This window comes from Oncorhynchus nerka, linkage group LG25 (genome assembly GCF_034236695.1).
Source record: "Oncorhynchus nerka isolate Pitt River linkage group LG25, Oner_Uvic_2.0, whole genome shotgun sequence".
NCBI classification, from domain to species: Eukaryota; Metazoa; Chordata; class Actinopteri; order Salmoniformes; family Salmonidae; genus Oncorhynchus; species Oncorhynchus nerka.
Window position 1 is genome coordinate 19008873 of NC_088420.1, and position 18203 is coordinate 19027075.

Here is an 18203-nt window from a genome sequence, read left to right on the forward strand (position 1 = left end):
ATTTTCATTTCATTTCATTACAGTACAACGGTTTGATTTGATTGATCGTAGCTAGCTACATAGCTAGCTACATAGCCGTCTTTGTATCAAAGATAATTGTGTAGTCTAGAGCGATTTTCTAGGTTAGCTAGCCAGCAATTGTCATTCTTTTAACGCAACGTAACGTAATCAACACTGCTAGCTAGCCAGCTAGCCCCCGAATAGCAGCACTGTAGAAACTATCACACTCAACGGAACGACTTGATTAGTGTAGTGTCAACAACGCAGCCACTGCCAGCTAGCCTACAAAGTCAACAACGCAGCCACTGCCAGCTAGCCTACCTCAGCAGTACTGTATCATTTTAATCATTTTAGTCAATAAGATTCTTGCTACGTAAGCTTAACTTTCTGAACATTCGAGACGTGTAGTCCACTTGTCATTCCAATCTCCTTTGCATTAGCGTAGCCTCTTCTGTAGCCTGTCAACTATGTGTCTGTCTATCCCTGTTCTCTCCTCTCTGCACAGGCCATACAAACGCTCCACACCGCGTGGCCGCGGCCACCCTAATCTGGTGGTCCCAGCGCGCACGACCCACGTGGAGTTCCAGGTCTCCGGTAGCCTCTGGAACTGCCGATCTGCGGCCAACAAGGCAGAGTTCATCTCAGCCTATGCCTCCCTCCAGTCCCTCGACTTCTTGGCACTGACGGAAACATGGATCACCACAGACAACACTGCTACTCCTACTGCTCTCTCTTCGTCCGCCCACGTGTTCTCGCACACCCCGAGAGCTTCTGGTCAGCGGGGTGGTGGCACCGGGATCCTCATCTCTCCCAAGTGGTCATTCTCTCTTTCTCCCCTTACCCATCTGTCTATCGCCTCCTTTGAATTCCATGCTGTCACAGTTACCAGCCCTTTCAAGCTTAACATCCTTATCATTTATCGCCCTCCAGGTTCCCTCGGAGAGTTCATCAATGAGCTTGATGCCTTGATAAGCTCCTTTCCTGAGGACGGCTCACCTCTCACAGTTCTGGGCGACTTTAACCTCCCCACGTCTACCTTTGACTCATTCCTCTCTGCCTCCTTCTTTCCACTCCTCTCCTCTTTTGACCTCACCCTCTCACCTTCCCCCTACTCACAAGGCAGGAAATACGCTCGACCTCATCTTTACTAGATGCTGTTCTTCCACTAACCTCATTGCAACTCCCCTCCAAGTCTCCGACCACTACCTTGTATCCTTTTCCCTCTCGCTCTCATCCAACACTTCCCACACTGCCCCTACTCGGATGGTATCGCGCCGTCCCAACCTTCGCTCTCTCTCCCCGCTACTCTCTCCTCTTCCATCCTATCATCTCTTCCCTCTGCTCAAACCTTCTCCAACCTATCTCCTGACTCTGCCTCCTCAACCCTCCTCTCCTCCCTTTCTGCATCCTTTGACTCTCTATGTCCCCTATCCTCCAGGCCGGCTCGGTCCTCCCCTCCCGCTCCGTGGCTCGACGACTCATTGCGAGCTCACAGAACAGGGCTCCGGGCAGCCGAGCGGAAATGGAGGAAAACTCGCCTCCCTGCGGACCTGGCATCCTTTCACTCCCTCCTCTCTACATTTTCCTCTTCTGTCTCTGCTGCTAAAGCCACTTTCTACCACTCTAAATTCCAAGCATCTGCCTCTAACCCTAGGAAGCTCTTTGCCACCTTCTCCTCCCTCCTGAATCCTCCTCCCCCCACCCCTCCTCCCTCTCTGCAGATGACTTCGTCAACCATTTTGAAAAGAAGGTCGACGACATCCGATCCTCGTTTGCTAAGTCAAACGACACCGCTGGTTCTGCTCACACTGCCCTACCCTGTGCTCTGACCTCTTTCTCCCCTCTCTCTCCAGATGAAATCTCGCGTCTTGTGACGGCCGGCCGCCCAACAACCTGCCCGCTTGACCCTATCCCCTCCTCTCTTCTCCAGACCATTTCCGGAGACCTTCTCCCTTACCTCACCTCGCTCATCAACTCATCCCTGACCGCTGGCTACGTCCCTTCCGTCTTCAAGAGAGCGAGAGTTGCACCCCTTCTGAAAAAACCTACACTCGATCCCTCCGATGTCAACAACTACAGACCAGTATCCCTTCTTTCTTTTCTCTCCAAAACTCTTGAACGTGCCGTCCTTGGCCAGCTCTCCCGCTATCTCTCTCAGAATGACCTTCTTGATCCAAATCAGTCAGGTTTCAAGACTAGTCATTCAACTGAGACTGCTCTTCTCTGTATCACGGAGGCGCTCCGCACTGCTAAAGCTAACTCTCTCTCCTCTGCTCTCATCCTTCTAGACCTATCGGCTGCCTTCGATACTGTGAACCATCAGATCCTCCTCTCCACCCTCTCCGAGTTGGGCATCTCCGGCGCGGCCCACGCTTGGATTGCGTCCTACCTGACAGGTCGCTCCTACCAGGTGGCGTGGCGAGAATCTGTCTCCTCACGACGCGCTCTCACCACTGGCGTCCCCCAGGGCTCTGTTCTAGGCCCTCTCCTATTCTCGCTATACACCAAGTCACTTGGCTCTGTCATAACCTCACATGGTCTCTCCTATCATTGCTATGCAGACGACACACAATTAATCTTCTCCTTTCCCCCTTCTGATGACCAGGTGGCGAATCGCATCTCTGCATGTCTGGCAGACATATCAGTGTGGATGACGGATCACCACCTCAAGCTGAACCTCGGCAAGACGGAGCTGCTCTTCCTCCCGGGAAGGACTGCCCGTTCCATGATCTCGCCATCACGGTTGACAACTCCATTGTGTCCTCCTCCCAGAGCGCTAAGAACCTTGGCGTGATCCTGGACAACACCCTGTCGTTCTCAACTAACATCAAGGCGGTGGCCCGTTCCTGTAGGTTCATGCTCTACAACATCCGCAGAGTACGACCCTGCCTCACACAGGAAGCGGCGCAGGTCCTAATCCAGGCACTTGTCATCTCCCGTCTGGATTACTGCAACTCGCTGTTGGCTGGGCTCCCTGCCTGTGCCATTAAACCCCTACAACTCATCCAGAACGCCGCAGCCCGTCTGGTGTTCAACCTTCCCAAGTTCTCTCATGTCACCCCGCTCCTCCGCTCTCTCCACTGGCTTCCAGTTGAAGCTCGCATCCGCTACAAGACCATGGTGCTTGCCTACGGAGCTGTGAGGGGAACGGCACCTCAGTACCTCCAGGCTCTGATCAGGCCCTACACCCAAACAAGGACACTGCGTTCATCCACCTCTGGCCTGCTCGCCTCCCTACCACTGAGGAAGTACAGTTCCCGCTCAGCCCAGTCAAAACTGTTCGCTGCTCTGGCCCCCCAATGGTGGAACAAACTCCCTCACGACGCCAGGACAGCGGAGTCAATCACCACCTTCCCGGAGACACCTGAAACCCCACCTCTTTAAGGAATACCTAGGATAGGATAAAGTAATCCTTCTCACCCCCCCTCCCCTTAAAAGATTTAGATGCACTATTGTAAAGTGGCTGTTCCACTGGATGTCATAAGGTGAACGCACCAATTTGTAAGTCGCTCTGGATAAGAGCGTCTGCTAAATGACTTAAATGTAATGTAAATGTAATGAAATATTTTAAAACACAGCTTAGCCTTTTGTTAATCACCCTGTCATCTCAGATTTTGAAATGATGCTTTACAGCGAAAGCAATACAAGCGTTTGTGTAAGTTTATCGATAGCATAGCATTATTTCCACTTATCATCAGGAAGCTTGGTCACGAAAATCAGAAAAGCAATCAAATTAACCGTTTACCTTTGATGATCTTTGAATGTTTTCACTCACGAGTCTCCCAGTTAGACAGCAAATGTTCCTTTTGTTCCATAAAGATATTTTTTATATCCAAATACCTCCATTAGTTTGGTGCGCTATGCCCAAGAATCCACCGGAAATAGCGGTCACGACAAAGCAGACAAAAATTCCAAATTATATCCATAATAACTCAATGTAGACCTATCCCATTTTTGCTAAATATGTTAACTTGAACCTGTTTGCAGTCCACATTGTTCTAATGAATTGCATGGCTTCAATGTGGAAATATATACAAAGCATTCATATAGGGGTTAGGCCTACTGTAAATTCCATTTTGGCTGAGCATGGACATGCCAAACGTTGTCAATTAGCAAGATTAAATTCATTATTGAAAAGGCCTAAAAAAGAGAGTGAATAATTAGGATCAATTTCTAAACAAAACAACAACTTGTTTTAAATAGGCTCTGTCTAAATACACATACAGGTGCCATAATTGCTCCCCGTGGGCATATATTATTAAAAGAACACAGAATATTGAGGATTTTATGCACGTCCAAGCTTTTCACAGTAACTGGACAAAGATCAAATATAAAGAGAAAGGGAGAATATCCACTAACCATTATAGTCCTCCCAAATATAATGTTTAATATACAGTTTCTCCTGAAAGAATTCAGATTCCTTCACCTTTTCCGCATTTTGTTACTTAACAGCCGTATTCTAAAATGGATTCAATTGTTTTTTCCCTAATTGATCTACACAATTTTTGCAAATGTATAAAAAATTAAAAACAGAAATAACACACTTACATAAGTATTCAGACCCTTTACTCAATACTTTGTTGATGCATCTTTGGCAGCGATTACAGCCTAGAGTCTTCTTGGGTACGACGCTACAAGCTTGCCACACCTGTATTTGGGGAGTTTCTCCCATTCTTTTCTGCAGATCCTCTCAAGCTCTGTCAGGTTGGATGGGGAGTGTCACTACACAGCTATTTTCAGGTCTCTCCAGAGTTTGGGTTCAAGTCCAGGTTCTGGATGGGCCACAAAAGGACATAGAGACTTGTCCCGAAGCCACTCCTGCATTGTCTTGCCTGTGTGCTGGTCGGTGTCCTATTGGAAGGTGAACTTTCGCCGCAGTCCTGAGCACTCTGGAGCAGGTTTTCATCAAGGATCTCTCTGTACTTTGCTCTGTTCATCTTTCCCTCAATCCTGACTGGTCTCCCAGTCACGGCAGCTGAAAAACATCCCCATAGCATGATGCTGCCACCACCATGCTTCACCGTAGGGATGGTATTGGCCAGGTGAAGAGCGGTGCCTGGTTTCCTCCAGACGGACGCTTGGCATTCAGGCCAAAGAGTTCAATCTAGAATTCATCAGACCAGAGAATCTTGTTTGTCATGGTCTGAGAGTCCTTTACGTGCCTTTTGGCAAACTCCAAGCGGGATGTCATGTGCCTTTTACTGAGGAATGGCTTCCGCCTGGCCACTGTACTTTAAAGGCCTGATTGCTGCCAAGCCATGAGGCATTGATTAATGCCTTATTAATGCCTTATTTTGGTTAAGCCATGGTGTGACTCGGGTGGGCATTCTAGTTTCTATATTTCTATGTTTTCTATTTCTTTGTTTTTGGCTGAGTGTGGTTCCCAATCAGAGGCAGCTGTCTATCGTTGTCTCTGATTGGGAGTCATACTTAGGCAGCCTTTTTCCCGCCTGTGTTTTGTGGGTAGTTGTTTTCTGTATAGTTTATTTGCCTTACAGAACTGTTCGTTGTTTCACCTTGTTATTTTGTTCAAGTGTTTTTGAGTAATAAAGAATCATGACCACTTACCATGCTGCGTTTTGGTCCATGCCATCCGACGAGAGCCGTAACAGTTTGTCTGATTTTATTTTTTATTTTATTTTACTTTACCTTTGTTTAACCAGGTAGGCAAGTTGAGAACAAGTTCTCATTTACAACTGTGACCTGGCCAAGATAAGCAAAGCAGTTCGACACATAAAACAACACAGAGTTACACATGCAGTAAAACAAACATACAGTCAATAATACAGTACAAAAACAAGTCCATATACAATGTGAGCAAATGAGGTGAGATAAGGGAGGTAAAGGCAATAAAAAGGCCACAGTGGCGAAGTAAATACAATATAGAAATTAAAAACACTGGAATTGTAGATTTCCAGTAGGAGAATGGGCAAATTAGAAATACTGGGGTGCAAGGGAGCAAAATAAATAAATACAGTAGGGTAATTGTTTGGGCTAAATTATAGATGGGCTATGTACAGGTGCAGTGATCTATGAGCTGTTCTGACAGCTGGTTCTTAAAGCTGGTGAGGGAGATAAGTGTTTCCAGTTTCCGAAATTTTTGTAGTTCGTTCCAGTCATTGGCAGTAGAGAACTGGATGGAGAGGTGGCCAAAGGAGGAGTTGGCCCTGGGGGTGACCAGTGATTACAGATGTACAGAACCTTTGGGCAGAATTAACTTGGTTAAAACTGTTATGCATTTGAGTGAGGACCCAAAAGCGGTTTAACAAAAACAGAGTCCTTTAATGTAAACACAGGGAAGACATAGATCCTCTTCAGATGTAGATAATGGCAAAATAGACAACCCGCAGAGAGGGCGACAAATGAAACAAAAAGTCCTTCTGATAATTACAAAGAGCCCCCTTCTTAGCAGCAGAGGAGAATAGCTGGGTTAGCGGCGACAGGCTGCAGGTCTCTCTGGGTAGGCGCGGGTCGTAGAGGAACAGAGGTACCTGATCTCACGTAGCATCAGATGAACTGGACACAACGTAGCATCAGATGAACTGGACACAGTACCAACGATAAGACAGTTAGCTGAGTACAGGATGCACTTGCCAGGCAGATTCCGACAGGACGGGACAAGGGTGAAGCAAACGAGACGATAGTTTGGTTCTGGCATGAGAAACTCAAATGAGAATCTGACAAAGAAAGAAGCAGGAACAGAGAGAGAAATAGAGACCTAATCAGAGGGAAAAAGGGAACAGGTGGGAAAAGGGTGAACGAGGTAGTTAGAGGAGATGAGGAACAGCTGGAGGAGGAGAGAAAGAGAAGGTAACCTAATACGACCAGCAGAGGGAGACAGAGTGAAGAGAAAGAACAGGAACAAGACATAATATGACAATACATGACAGTACCCCCCCACTCACCGAGCGCCCCCTGGCGCACTCGAGGAGGAAACCTGGCGGCAACGGAGGAAATCATCGATCAGCGAACGGTCCAGCACGTCCCGAGAGGGAACCCAACTCCTTTCCTCAGGACCGTACCCCTCCCAATCCACTAGGTACTGATGACCACGGCCCCGAGGACGCATGTCCAAAATCTTACGGACCCTGTAGATAGGTGCGACCTCGACAAGGATGGGGGGGAAGACGAGCGGGGGCGCGAAGAACGGGCTTAACACAGGAGACATGGAAGACCGGGTGGACGCGACGAAGATATCGCGGGAGAAGAAGTCGCACTGCGACAGGATTAATGATCTGAGAAATACGGAACGGACCAATGAACCGCGGGGTCAACTTGCGAGAAGCTGTCTTAAGGGGAAGGTTTTGAGTGGAGAGCCATACTCTCTGACCGCGACAATATCTAGGACTCTTAGTTCTACGCTTATTAGCGGCTCTCACAGTCTGCGCCCTATAACGGCAAAGTGCAGACCTGACCCCCTTCCAGGTGCGCTCACAACGTTGGACAAAAGCCTGAGCGGAGGGGACGCAGGACTCGGCGAGCTGAGACGAGAACAGCGGAGGTTGGTACCCGAGGCTACTCTGAAAAGGAGATAGACCGGTCGCAGACGAAGGAAGCGAGTTGTGGGCGTATTCTGCCCAGGGGAGCTGTTCTGACCAAGACGCAGGGTTACTGTTACGGATACAGTTATCCTGTGTGTGTGTATCCTGTGTGTGTGTTTTCTTTTCTCTCCTTCTCCCCTCACAGGTGAAAATCATCACTCCCCAATCAGTCAACAATCAATCATCAATCAGAAGACACACCTCCTCCTATTTCCTACCCTATCACAGTTCCTTCCCCATGGTTTAAAAACCCCATCATTTGTTTGCTCTGGAGCAATCTCTAGCTCAATCTCTAGCTCAATCTCTCTGTAAATGCCATGTCTGTAGGTCTCTGTGTTTCACTCTCGCTTTGTGTCTTAGCCTCTCTTTTGTTTAAAGCACCTCCATAGCACTTTGTCATCACCTGTGAGTATTGTTTTTGGTTATGGTGTTTGTGTGTTGCTGGTGGGAAAAGGGGGAAACCAAGACAAGTCGCCCATGGGCATACACTACCCGTAGGTGAACTTTGTTAAATACACTAGTTAGAACTGGGCGGACCACCCACTGTATTTTTGGTTAGTTAGTTAGCTGTTGTTAAAGTAGGCTAGTCTAGCTTAGGGGTGTTTTTGAATACTTATTGTTTCTTTCCTTGGGTCCAGCTCAGCCCCTTTTCCTGCTCACCCCATTACCGTGTGTTTATAAATAAACCTAGAGTTTGACGGTAGATTTCTGTTGTCGTGGTTATTTCGTGCACACTTTTACTTTGTCACAATAATAATTTGCATGAGTTATGTTACGGGTCTCATTACCATCCCCCTAGACTGTCGGGCCAAAAGGGATTCGTAACAGTTACGAAAAGAAAGACTGCGTAAGATGCGACCAACAGTCTGATTGGCCCGTTCTGCTTGACCGTTAGACTGAGGGTGGAAGCCGGACGAGAGACTGACGGAAGCCCCAATCAAACGGCAAAACTCCCTCCAAAATTGAGACGTGAACTGCGGACCCCTGTCCGAAACGACGTCTGACGGAAGGCCATGAATTCTGAAAACATTCTCGATGATGATTTGTGCCGTTTCTTTAGCAGAAGGGAGCTTAGCGAGGGGAATAAAATGAGCCGCCTTAGAGAACCTATCGACAACCGTAAGAATAACTGTCTTCCCCGCTGACGAAGGCAGTCCGGTGATAAAATCTAAGGCGATGTGAGACCACGGTCGAGAGGGAATGGGAAGCGGTCTGAGACGGCCGGCAGGAGAGGAGTTCCCGGACTTAGTCTGCGCGCAGACCGAACAAGCAGCCACGAAACGACGCGTGTCACGTTCCCGAGTGGGCCACCAAAAACGCTGGCGAATGGAAGCAAGCGTACCCCGAACGCCGGGGTGGCCGGCTAACTTGGCAGAGTGAGCCCACTGAAAAACGGCCAGACGAGTAGGAACGGGAGCGAAAAGAAGGTTCCGAGGACAAGCGCGCCGCGACGGAGTGTGAGTGAGTGCTTGCTTTACCTGCCTCTCAATTCCCCAGACAGTCAACCCGACAACACGCCCCTCAGGGAGAATCCCCTCGGGGTCGGTGGAGACTACTGAAGAACTGAAGAGACGAGATAAAGCATCAGGCTTGGTGTTCTTAGAGCCCGGACGATAAGAAATTACGAACTCGAAACGAGCGAAAAACAGAGCCCAACGAGCCTGACGCGCATTAAGTCGTTTGGCAGAACGGATGTACTCAAGATTCCTATGGTCAGTCCAAACGACAAAAGGAACGGTCGCCCCCTCCAACCACTGTCGCCATTCGCCTAGGGCTAAGCGGATGGCGAGCAGTTCGCGGTTTCCCACATCATAGTTACGTTCCGACGGCGACAGGCGATGAGAAAAATACGCGCAAGGGTGGACCTTGTCGTCAGAGAGGGAGCGCTGAGAAAGAATGGCTCCCACGCCCACCTCTGATGCGTCAACCTCGACAACGAACTGTCTAGAGATGTCAGGTGTAACAAGGATAGGTGCGGATGTAAAACGATTCTTGAGAAGATCAAAAGCTCCCTGGGCGGAAACGGACCACTTAAAGCACGTCTTGACAGAAGTAAGGGCTGTGAGGGGAGCTGCCACCTGACCGAAATTACGGATGAAACGACGATAGAAATTCGCGAAGCCGAGAAAGCGCTGCAGCTCGACGCGTGACTTAGGAACGGGCCAATCAATGACAGCTTGGACCTTAGCGGGATCCATCTTAATGCCTTCAGCGGAAATAACAGAAGCGAGAAATGTGACGGAGGAGGCATGAAAAGTGCACTTCTCAGCCTTCACATAAAGACAATTCTCTAAAAGGCGCTGGAGGACACGTCGAACGTGCTGAACATGAATCTGGAGTGACGGTGAAAAAATCAGGATATCGTCAAGGTAAACGAAAACAAAGATGTTCAGCATGTCTCTCAGGACGTCATTTACTAATGCCTGGAAGACAGCTGGAGCGTTTACGAGGCCGAAAGGAAGAACCCGGTATTCAAAGTGCCCTAACGGAGTGTTAAACGCCGTTTTCCATTCGTCCCCCTCCCTGATGCGCACGAGATGGTAAGCGTTACGAAGGTCCAACTTAGTGAAAAACCTGGCTCCCTGCAGGATCTCGAAGGCTGAAGACATAAGAGGGAGTGGATAACGATTCTTAACTGTTATGTCATTCAGCCCTCGATAATCTATGCAGGGGCGCAGGGACCCGTCCTTCTTCTTAACAAAAAAAAACCCCGCTCCGGCGGGAGAGGAGGAGGGGACTATGGTACCGGCGTCGAGAGCTACAGACAAATAATCTTCGAGAGCCTTACGTTCGGGAGCCGACAGAGAGTATAGTCTACCCCGGGGGGGAGTGGTTCCCGGAAGGAGATCAATACTACAATCATACGACTGGTGCGGAGGAAGAGAGGTGGCCCTGGACCGACTGAACACCGTGCGCAGATCGTGATACTCCTCCGGCACCCTCAAATCACCAGGCTCCTCCTGTGAAGAAGAGACAGAGGAAACAGGAGGGATAGCAGACATTAAACATTTCACATGACAAGAGACGTTCCAGGAGAGGATAGAATTACTAGACCAATTAATAGAAGGATTATGACGAACTAGCCAGGGATGGCCCAAAACAACAGGTGTAAAAGGTGAACGAAAAATTTAAAAAGAAATGTTTTCGCTATGATTACCAGAGACAGTGAGGGTTAACCTCATAGTCCACCAATACCGTATGCGGGTTCGTGACTAGGGCTCAAGCTCATTAGCATAACGCACAATGCGAAAAAATATTCCTAAAAATATTTAACCTCCACACATTAAGTAAAATAGCTCAAATGAAAGATAAACAAGTTGTTTATCTACCCAGCAAGTCAGATTTCTAAAATGTTTTACGGCGAAAACATAGCACATATTTATATTAGATCACCACCGAAATAAAAGGCAAGCGGTGGCCATTTTGTCCCAGAAAAAATAAAATTTCAAAGTAGGATTAAAAAATAAATAATTCACTAACCTTTTGAAAATCTTCATCAGATGACAGTAATATTACATGTTACACAGTACATTTAATTTTTTTTCAATAATATGCTATATAATATCCATAAATCTCGGTTGACAACATAAAAAAAAAAACATGCTACTCAAATGTCAGGAGAAATGATGATAGCTCCGACAGATAACGTCAGATAACAAGCAATAAACATGACTAAATATACATGTTCTACATATATTTACAAAGATACACTTCTTAATGCAACCGCTGTATTACATTTATTTTTAACGTTTACAGACATCGTTCACTTGGCTATACTAGGAGTCGGCGCTCAGATATTAGCAGTACGTTTGGAGTCCACAGAAACCCAAAATAACCACATAAATATTCCCTTACCTTTGATGTTCTTCCATCAGAAGACGTAGAAGGAGTCATACTTACCCAATACATCGTTTGGTTTCACGTTGTGTGTCCCTGTATTAGCATATGCTAACAGCTTCAGCTGGAATGCATCAAAAATGACTTCTGGTCCAGCACTCTGCGCATTAAAACTTCCAATTTACATATTATATGTCGATTAAACTGGTCAAACGATGTGCAAAATCAAGCTTTATGATGTTTTTAGCATGTAGAACAAAGGACAGCGCTAACAGACAAACCGGCTTCAAATGCTGCATGTTGGAAAAAGACGTACTCCAAATCGGCCGCGCGCAATAGAGTGCCCGGTTTTGAGAGGGACACGCGGAATTTCGCGCGCCAAAGGTGCAGGGCTCGTGCGATTCTCACATTGAACGCGCCATTTGAAAGCAGACATCGTGCTGAACTGATAGAGACTGTTCCTGGATCCGTAGCTGCCTGGGAAGGGTGTTGGCGATGACGTCAAAGTAGACCCAACTTTTCCATTGTTGACAGAGTGTTTGGGAGAATGGCTCTCCTGAGAGTCCTGCTTTACATACAGACATAATTTAAACGGTTTTAGAAACTTTAGAGTGTTTTCTATTCAATAATAATTTTTATATGCATATATTAGCAATTTTGGGTAAAAATATTTTCAGTTTACTATGGGTACGCACTTTCTCCAACAGGGGCAGTATAGAGCAGGAGTTCTAAGAGGTTAAAGGTAGCGTTTCACGCTGAATCCTGGGGAGAGAACTATCATCCAAAGCGAACAAGGCCGTGGGCTCCCTTAACTGTCTGAGAGGAATGTCATGTTCCCGAGCCCAGGTCTCGTCCATAAAACAGCCCTCCGCCCCAGAGTCTATCAAGGCACTGCAGGAAGCTGACGAACCGGTCCAGCAGAGATGGACCAAAAAGGTAGTGCAGGATCTTGAAGGAGAGACCAGAGTTGTAGCGCTCACCAGTAGCCCTCCGCTTACTGATGAGCTCTGGCTTTTACTGGGCATGAAGTGACAAAATGACCAGCGGAACCGCAATAGAGACAGAGGCGGTTGGTGATTCTCCGTTCCTTCTCCTTAGCCGAGATGCGGATACCCCCCAGCTGCATAGGCTCAGAACCCGAGCCGGCGGAGGAAGATGGTAGTGATGCGGAGAGGGGGGGCAACGGAGAACGCGAGCTCCTTTCCACGAGCTCGGCGACGAAGATCAACCCGTCGCTCTATGCGAATAGCGAGTTCAATCAAGGAATCCACGCTGGAAGGAACCTCCCGGGAGAGAATCTCATCCTTAACCTCCGCGCGGAGACCCTCCAGAAAACGAGCGAGCAAAGCCGGCTCGTTCCAGTCACTGGAGGCAGCAAGAGTGCGAAACTCAATAGAGTAATCTGTTATGGATCGATTACCTTGACATAGGGAAGACAGGGCCCTGGAAGCTTCCTCCCCAAAAACAGAACGATCAAAAACCCGTATCATCTCCTCCTTAAAGTCCTGATACTGGTTAGTACACTCAGCCCTCGCCTCCCAGATTGCCGTGCCCCACTCACGAGCCCGTCCAGTAAGGAGAGATATGACGTAGGCGATACGAGCTGTGCTCCTGGAGTAAGTGTTGGGCTGGAGAGAAAACACAACATCACACTGGGTGAGGAACGAGCGGCATTCAGTGGGCTCCCCAGAGTAACACGGCGGGTTATTGATTCTGGGCTCCGGAGATTCGGAAGCCCTGGAAGTGGCCGGTGGATCGAGGCGGAGATGGTGAATCTGTCTTGTGAGGTCGGAGACTTGGGCGGCCAGGGTCTCAACGGCATGTCGAGCAGCAGACAATTCCTGCTCGTGTCTGCCTAGCATCGCTCCCTGGATCTCGACGGCTGAGTGGAAAGGATCCGGAGTCGCTGGGTCCATCTTGGTCAGATTCTTCTGTTATGCACTTGAGTGAGGACCCAAAAGCGGTTTAACAAAAACAGAGTCCTTTAATGTAAACACAGGGAAGACATAGATCCTCTTCAGATGTAGATAATGGCAAAATAGACAACCCGCAGAGAGGGCGACAAATGAAACAAAAAGTCCTTCTGATAATTACAAAGAGCCCCCTTCTTAGCAGCAGAGGAGAATAGCTGGGTTAGCGGCGACAGGCTGCAGGTCTCTCTGGGTAGGCGCGGGTCGTAGAGGAACAGAGGTACCTGATCTCACGTAGCATCAGATGAACTGGACACAACGTAGCATCAGATGAACTGGACACAGTACCAACGATAAGACAGTTAGCTGAGTACAGGATGCACTTGCCAGGCAGATTCCGACAGGACGGGACAAGGGTGAAGCAAACGAGACTATAGTTTGGTTCTGGCATGAGAAACTCAAACGAGAATCTGACAAAGAAAGAAGCAGGAACAGAGAGAGAAATAGAGACCTAATCAGAGGGAAAAAGGGAACAGGTGGGAAAAGGGTGAACGAGGTAGTTAGAGGAGATGAGGAACAGCTGGAGGAGGAGAGAAAGAGAAGGTAACCTAATACGACCAGCAGAGGGAGACAGAGTGAAGAGAAAGAACAGGAACAAGACATAATATGACAATACATGACAAAAACTTCTCCAGTGTCTATGAGTTATTTACTCTGAAAAATAAGAACCTAACAGTGTGTAGATTGCTGACGAAATTGTTTTATTTAATCCATTTTAGAATAAGGCTGTACTGTAACAAAATGTGTAAAAAGTTAAGGGGTCTGAATACATTTCCAATGCACTGTACATATTGGAATCTTACAGATCACATTCACACTTCTCAAATAGAAAACAGCCTTCATTGAGAGGCGGGAAGGCTATGCTTGCGTGCGTTTGACACTAGCACCTCCTTATTAACGCCAGTCAAAAACAGAACCCATACACTCAGTGGACAGTTTATTAGGTACACCCATCTAGTACCTGCTCAGAACCTGTTTTGCCTCCAGAACAGCCTGAATTATTCAGGGCATTCAAACGTTACTCAATTGGTATCAAGGGTCAGGACCTAACGTGTGCCAGGAAAACATTCCCCACACCATTACACCACAGCCTGTACCGTTGACACCAGGCAGGATGGGGACATGGACTCATGCTGCTTACGCCAAAACCTGACTCTGCCATCAGCATGACGCAACAGGAACCAGGATTTGTCGGACCAGGGGATGTTTTTCCTCAATTGTTCAGTGTTGGTGATCGCATGCCCACTTGAAATGCTTCTTCTTGTTTTTAGCTGATAGGAGTGGAACCCTGTTTGATCGTTTGCTGCAATAGCCCATCCGTGACAAGGACTGTGTTCCGAGATGCTGTTCTGCACACCACTGTCGTACTGCGCCATTATTTTCCAGTTTGTGGCTGACACAATTCTTGCCATTCTCCATCAACCTATCATCAGCGAGCTGTTTTCGCCCACAGGACTGCCGCTGATTGGATGTTTCTTGTTTATCATACCATTCTTGGTAAACCCTAGAAACTGTAATGCTTGAAAAGCCCAGGAGGCCGGTTGTTTATAAGATACTGGAACCGGCATACCTTGCACAGATGATCATACCACGCTCATAGTCGCTTAGGTCACTCGTTTTGCCCAGTCTAACGTTCAGTCGAACAGTAACTGAATGCCTCTGCCTGTCTGCCTGCTTTATATAGCAAGACACGGCCAATTGACTTACTGTCTGTAGGAGCTAACCATTTTCGTGAACGGGGTAGTGTACCTAATAAACGGTCCACTGAGTGTATATTACAACTCTCCATGAGCTAGCATGATTCCAGTAGAAAGTTGAGTAAAATACAGATACTTTACTATAGCTGGAAAGATATTCAATGGTGCAATGTAGAGTCCTCACTGGGCATAGATGTCAATTCAACGTCTATTCCACATTGGTTCAAAATGAAAAGTCTAAATCAAATCAAACACATTTTTAATCGTCACATGCTTTGTAAACAACAGGTGTAGACTAACAGGGAAATGCTTACTTACCAACAATGCTTACGGACCAACAATGTAGAGAGAAAGAAAATAGAGAAATAATAGAAAAGAAAAACACGTAATAATGAAAGTAATAAAAAATACACAATGAGTAATGATAACTTGGCTACATACACGGGGTACCAGTACTGAGTCTTTGTGTAGGGGTACGGGGTAATTGAGGTATATATGTACAGTACCAGTCCAAGGTTTGGACACACCTACTCAATTCAAGGGTTTTTCTTCATTTTTACTATACATTGTAGAATAATAGTGAAGACATCAAAACTATGAAATAACACAAACTGAATCATGGAGTAACCAAATAAGTGTTAAACAAATCAAAATATATTTTATATTTGAGATTCTTCAAAGTAGTCACCCTTTGTCTTGATGACAGCTTTACACACTCTTGGCATTCTCTCAACCAGCTTCATGAGGTAGTCACCTAGAATGCATTTCAATTAACTGGTGTGCCTTGAGGCGTGACGTTGTATTAATTAATGTGACGACTGTTGCTCATCTAATTATTAAAGGTTTCTAACTGCGTGATTAAATTAATCAAGCAATTATTAACTCCTTAACCTGGGGCACCATGGGAAAATTAGTTTTATTGAGTTTCTCTTTCCCAAATTAACTCAAAGAATATCAGAATATCGATTTTACAACAGTCGCTAATTAATCAATTTCCTCTAGTCTCATTCTGAATGTCGCATAATCCGGGAATCTGCACAAACCCGGGTCCCACCAATGAGTTCGTACCACACCAATTTTAGTTGATTATTTATTTACTAGAAAGCTAAAATGATGATAAAAGATACACATACACAAAACACAGTCCAGGCTATTGATTAGAACTTAGTATAACGGGCCAACACACTATGGCGCGTTACTGATATAATAGAAATTCATATGATTTATATGTTTAAGGTAATGGTGTAACAAACTTCTTCTTCGTCTGATGAGGAGTCGGAAGGATCGGACCAAAATGCAGCGTTGTAAGTGTACATGATAATTTATTATACCAGAACACGAAAAAATACAAAATAACAAAGTGAAGGAAAGAAATTAAAATCGAGTTCTGTATGGTGAAAACACAGACACAGAAAACAACTACCCACAACCCATAGTGGGAAAACAGGCTGCCTAAGTATGGTTCTCAATCAGAGGCAACGATTGACAGCTGCCTCTGATTGGGAACCATACCAGGCCAAACACATAGAAATATAACACACAGAACAAAACATAGAATGCCCACCCCAAGTTACACCCTGACCAAACTAAAATAGAGACATAAAAAAGGAACTAAGGTCAGGACGTGACAGTACCCCCCCCAAACCTAAACCCATAGGGGAGGGTCTGGGTGGGCACCTGTCCGCGGTGGCGGCTCTGGCGCGGGACGTGGACCCCACTCCACCTTAGTCTTGGCCCACTTAGGTGGCCCCTTTGGAGCGGAGACCCTCGCCGCCGACCCCAGACTGCGGACCCTTACAGCGGGCCCCGAATAGACAGGAGACTCTGGCAGCGCCGGACAGGCGGGAGACTCTGGCAGTGCCCGGACAGGCGGGAGACTCTGGCAGTGCCCGGACAGGCGGGAGACTCTGGCAGTGCCCGGACAGGCGGGAGACTCTGGCAGCGCCGGAGTGAAGGGCGACTCTGGGAGCTCCGGAGTGAAGGGCGGCTTTGGCAGCTCCGGAGTGAAGGGCGGCTCTGGCAGCTCCTGACTGACGGGCGGCTCTGGCAGCTCCTGACTGACGGTTGGCTCTGGCAGCTCCTGACTGACGAGCGGTTCTGGCAGCTCCTGACTGACGAGTGGCTCTGGCAGCATCTGACTGACGGGCGGCTCTGGCAGCTCCTGACTGACGGGCGGCTCTGGCAGCTCCGGACAGACGGGCGGCTCTGTAGGGTCCGGACTGGAGGGAGACTCTGGAGGGTCCGGACTGGAGGGAGACTCTGGAGGGAGAAGACACAGAGACAGCCTGGTGTGTGGGGCTGCCACAGGGCCCTCCAGGCTGGGGAGAACTATAGAGGCCTCCTCCTTGGCCGAGGCACCGGATGCACTGGGCCGTGGAGGCGCACTGGAGGTCTCGAACAACGAGCCTGCACAACCTGTCCTGGCTGGATACCCCCTGTAGCCCGGCAAGTGCGGCGGGTTGGAACAGACCGCATTGGGCTGTGCTGGCCAACCGGGGACACCGTGCGTAGGGCTGGTGCCATGTAACCCGGGCCGAGGAAACGCACTGGAGACCAGATGCGCTGAGCCGGCTTCATCCCTCCTGGCTCGATGCCCAATCTAGCCTGGCCGATTCGCGGAACTGCGATGTAGCGCACCGGGTTATGCCTGCGCACTGGGGACACTGTGCGCCTCATTGCATAACACGGTGCCTGCCCGGTCACTCTCTCGCCACGGTAAGCACAGGGAGTTGGCTCAGGTCTCCTACCTGACTTTGCCCATCTTCCCGTGTGCCCCCCCAAAAACATTCTGGGGCTGCCTCTCGTGCACGATACCTCAAGCCAATTCCTCGTAGTGTCGCCGCTCCGCTTTAGCTGCCTCCAGCTCCTTCAAGTGCAGTCTCAAAAACTGAAACTGGCTCTTATGAGGACCGCCACAGGAAAGGAAGACCTAAAGTTACCGCTGTGGCAGAGGATAAGTTTAACTGCACCTTAGAAATTGCAGCCCAAATAAATGCTTCACAGAGTTCACAGAGCTACTCTTCCTGGGGTCCACACAAACATGAAACATGACAAAATACAGAACAGAGACAACAACAGCTCAAGGACATAACTACATCAATTTAAAAATGGCACACATAGCCTACATATCAATACATACACACAAACTATCTAGGTCA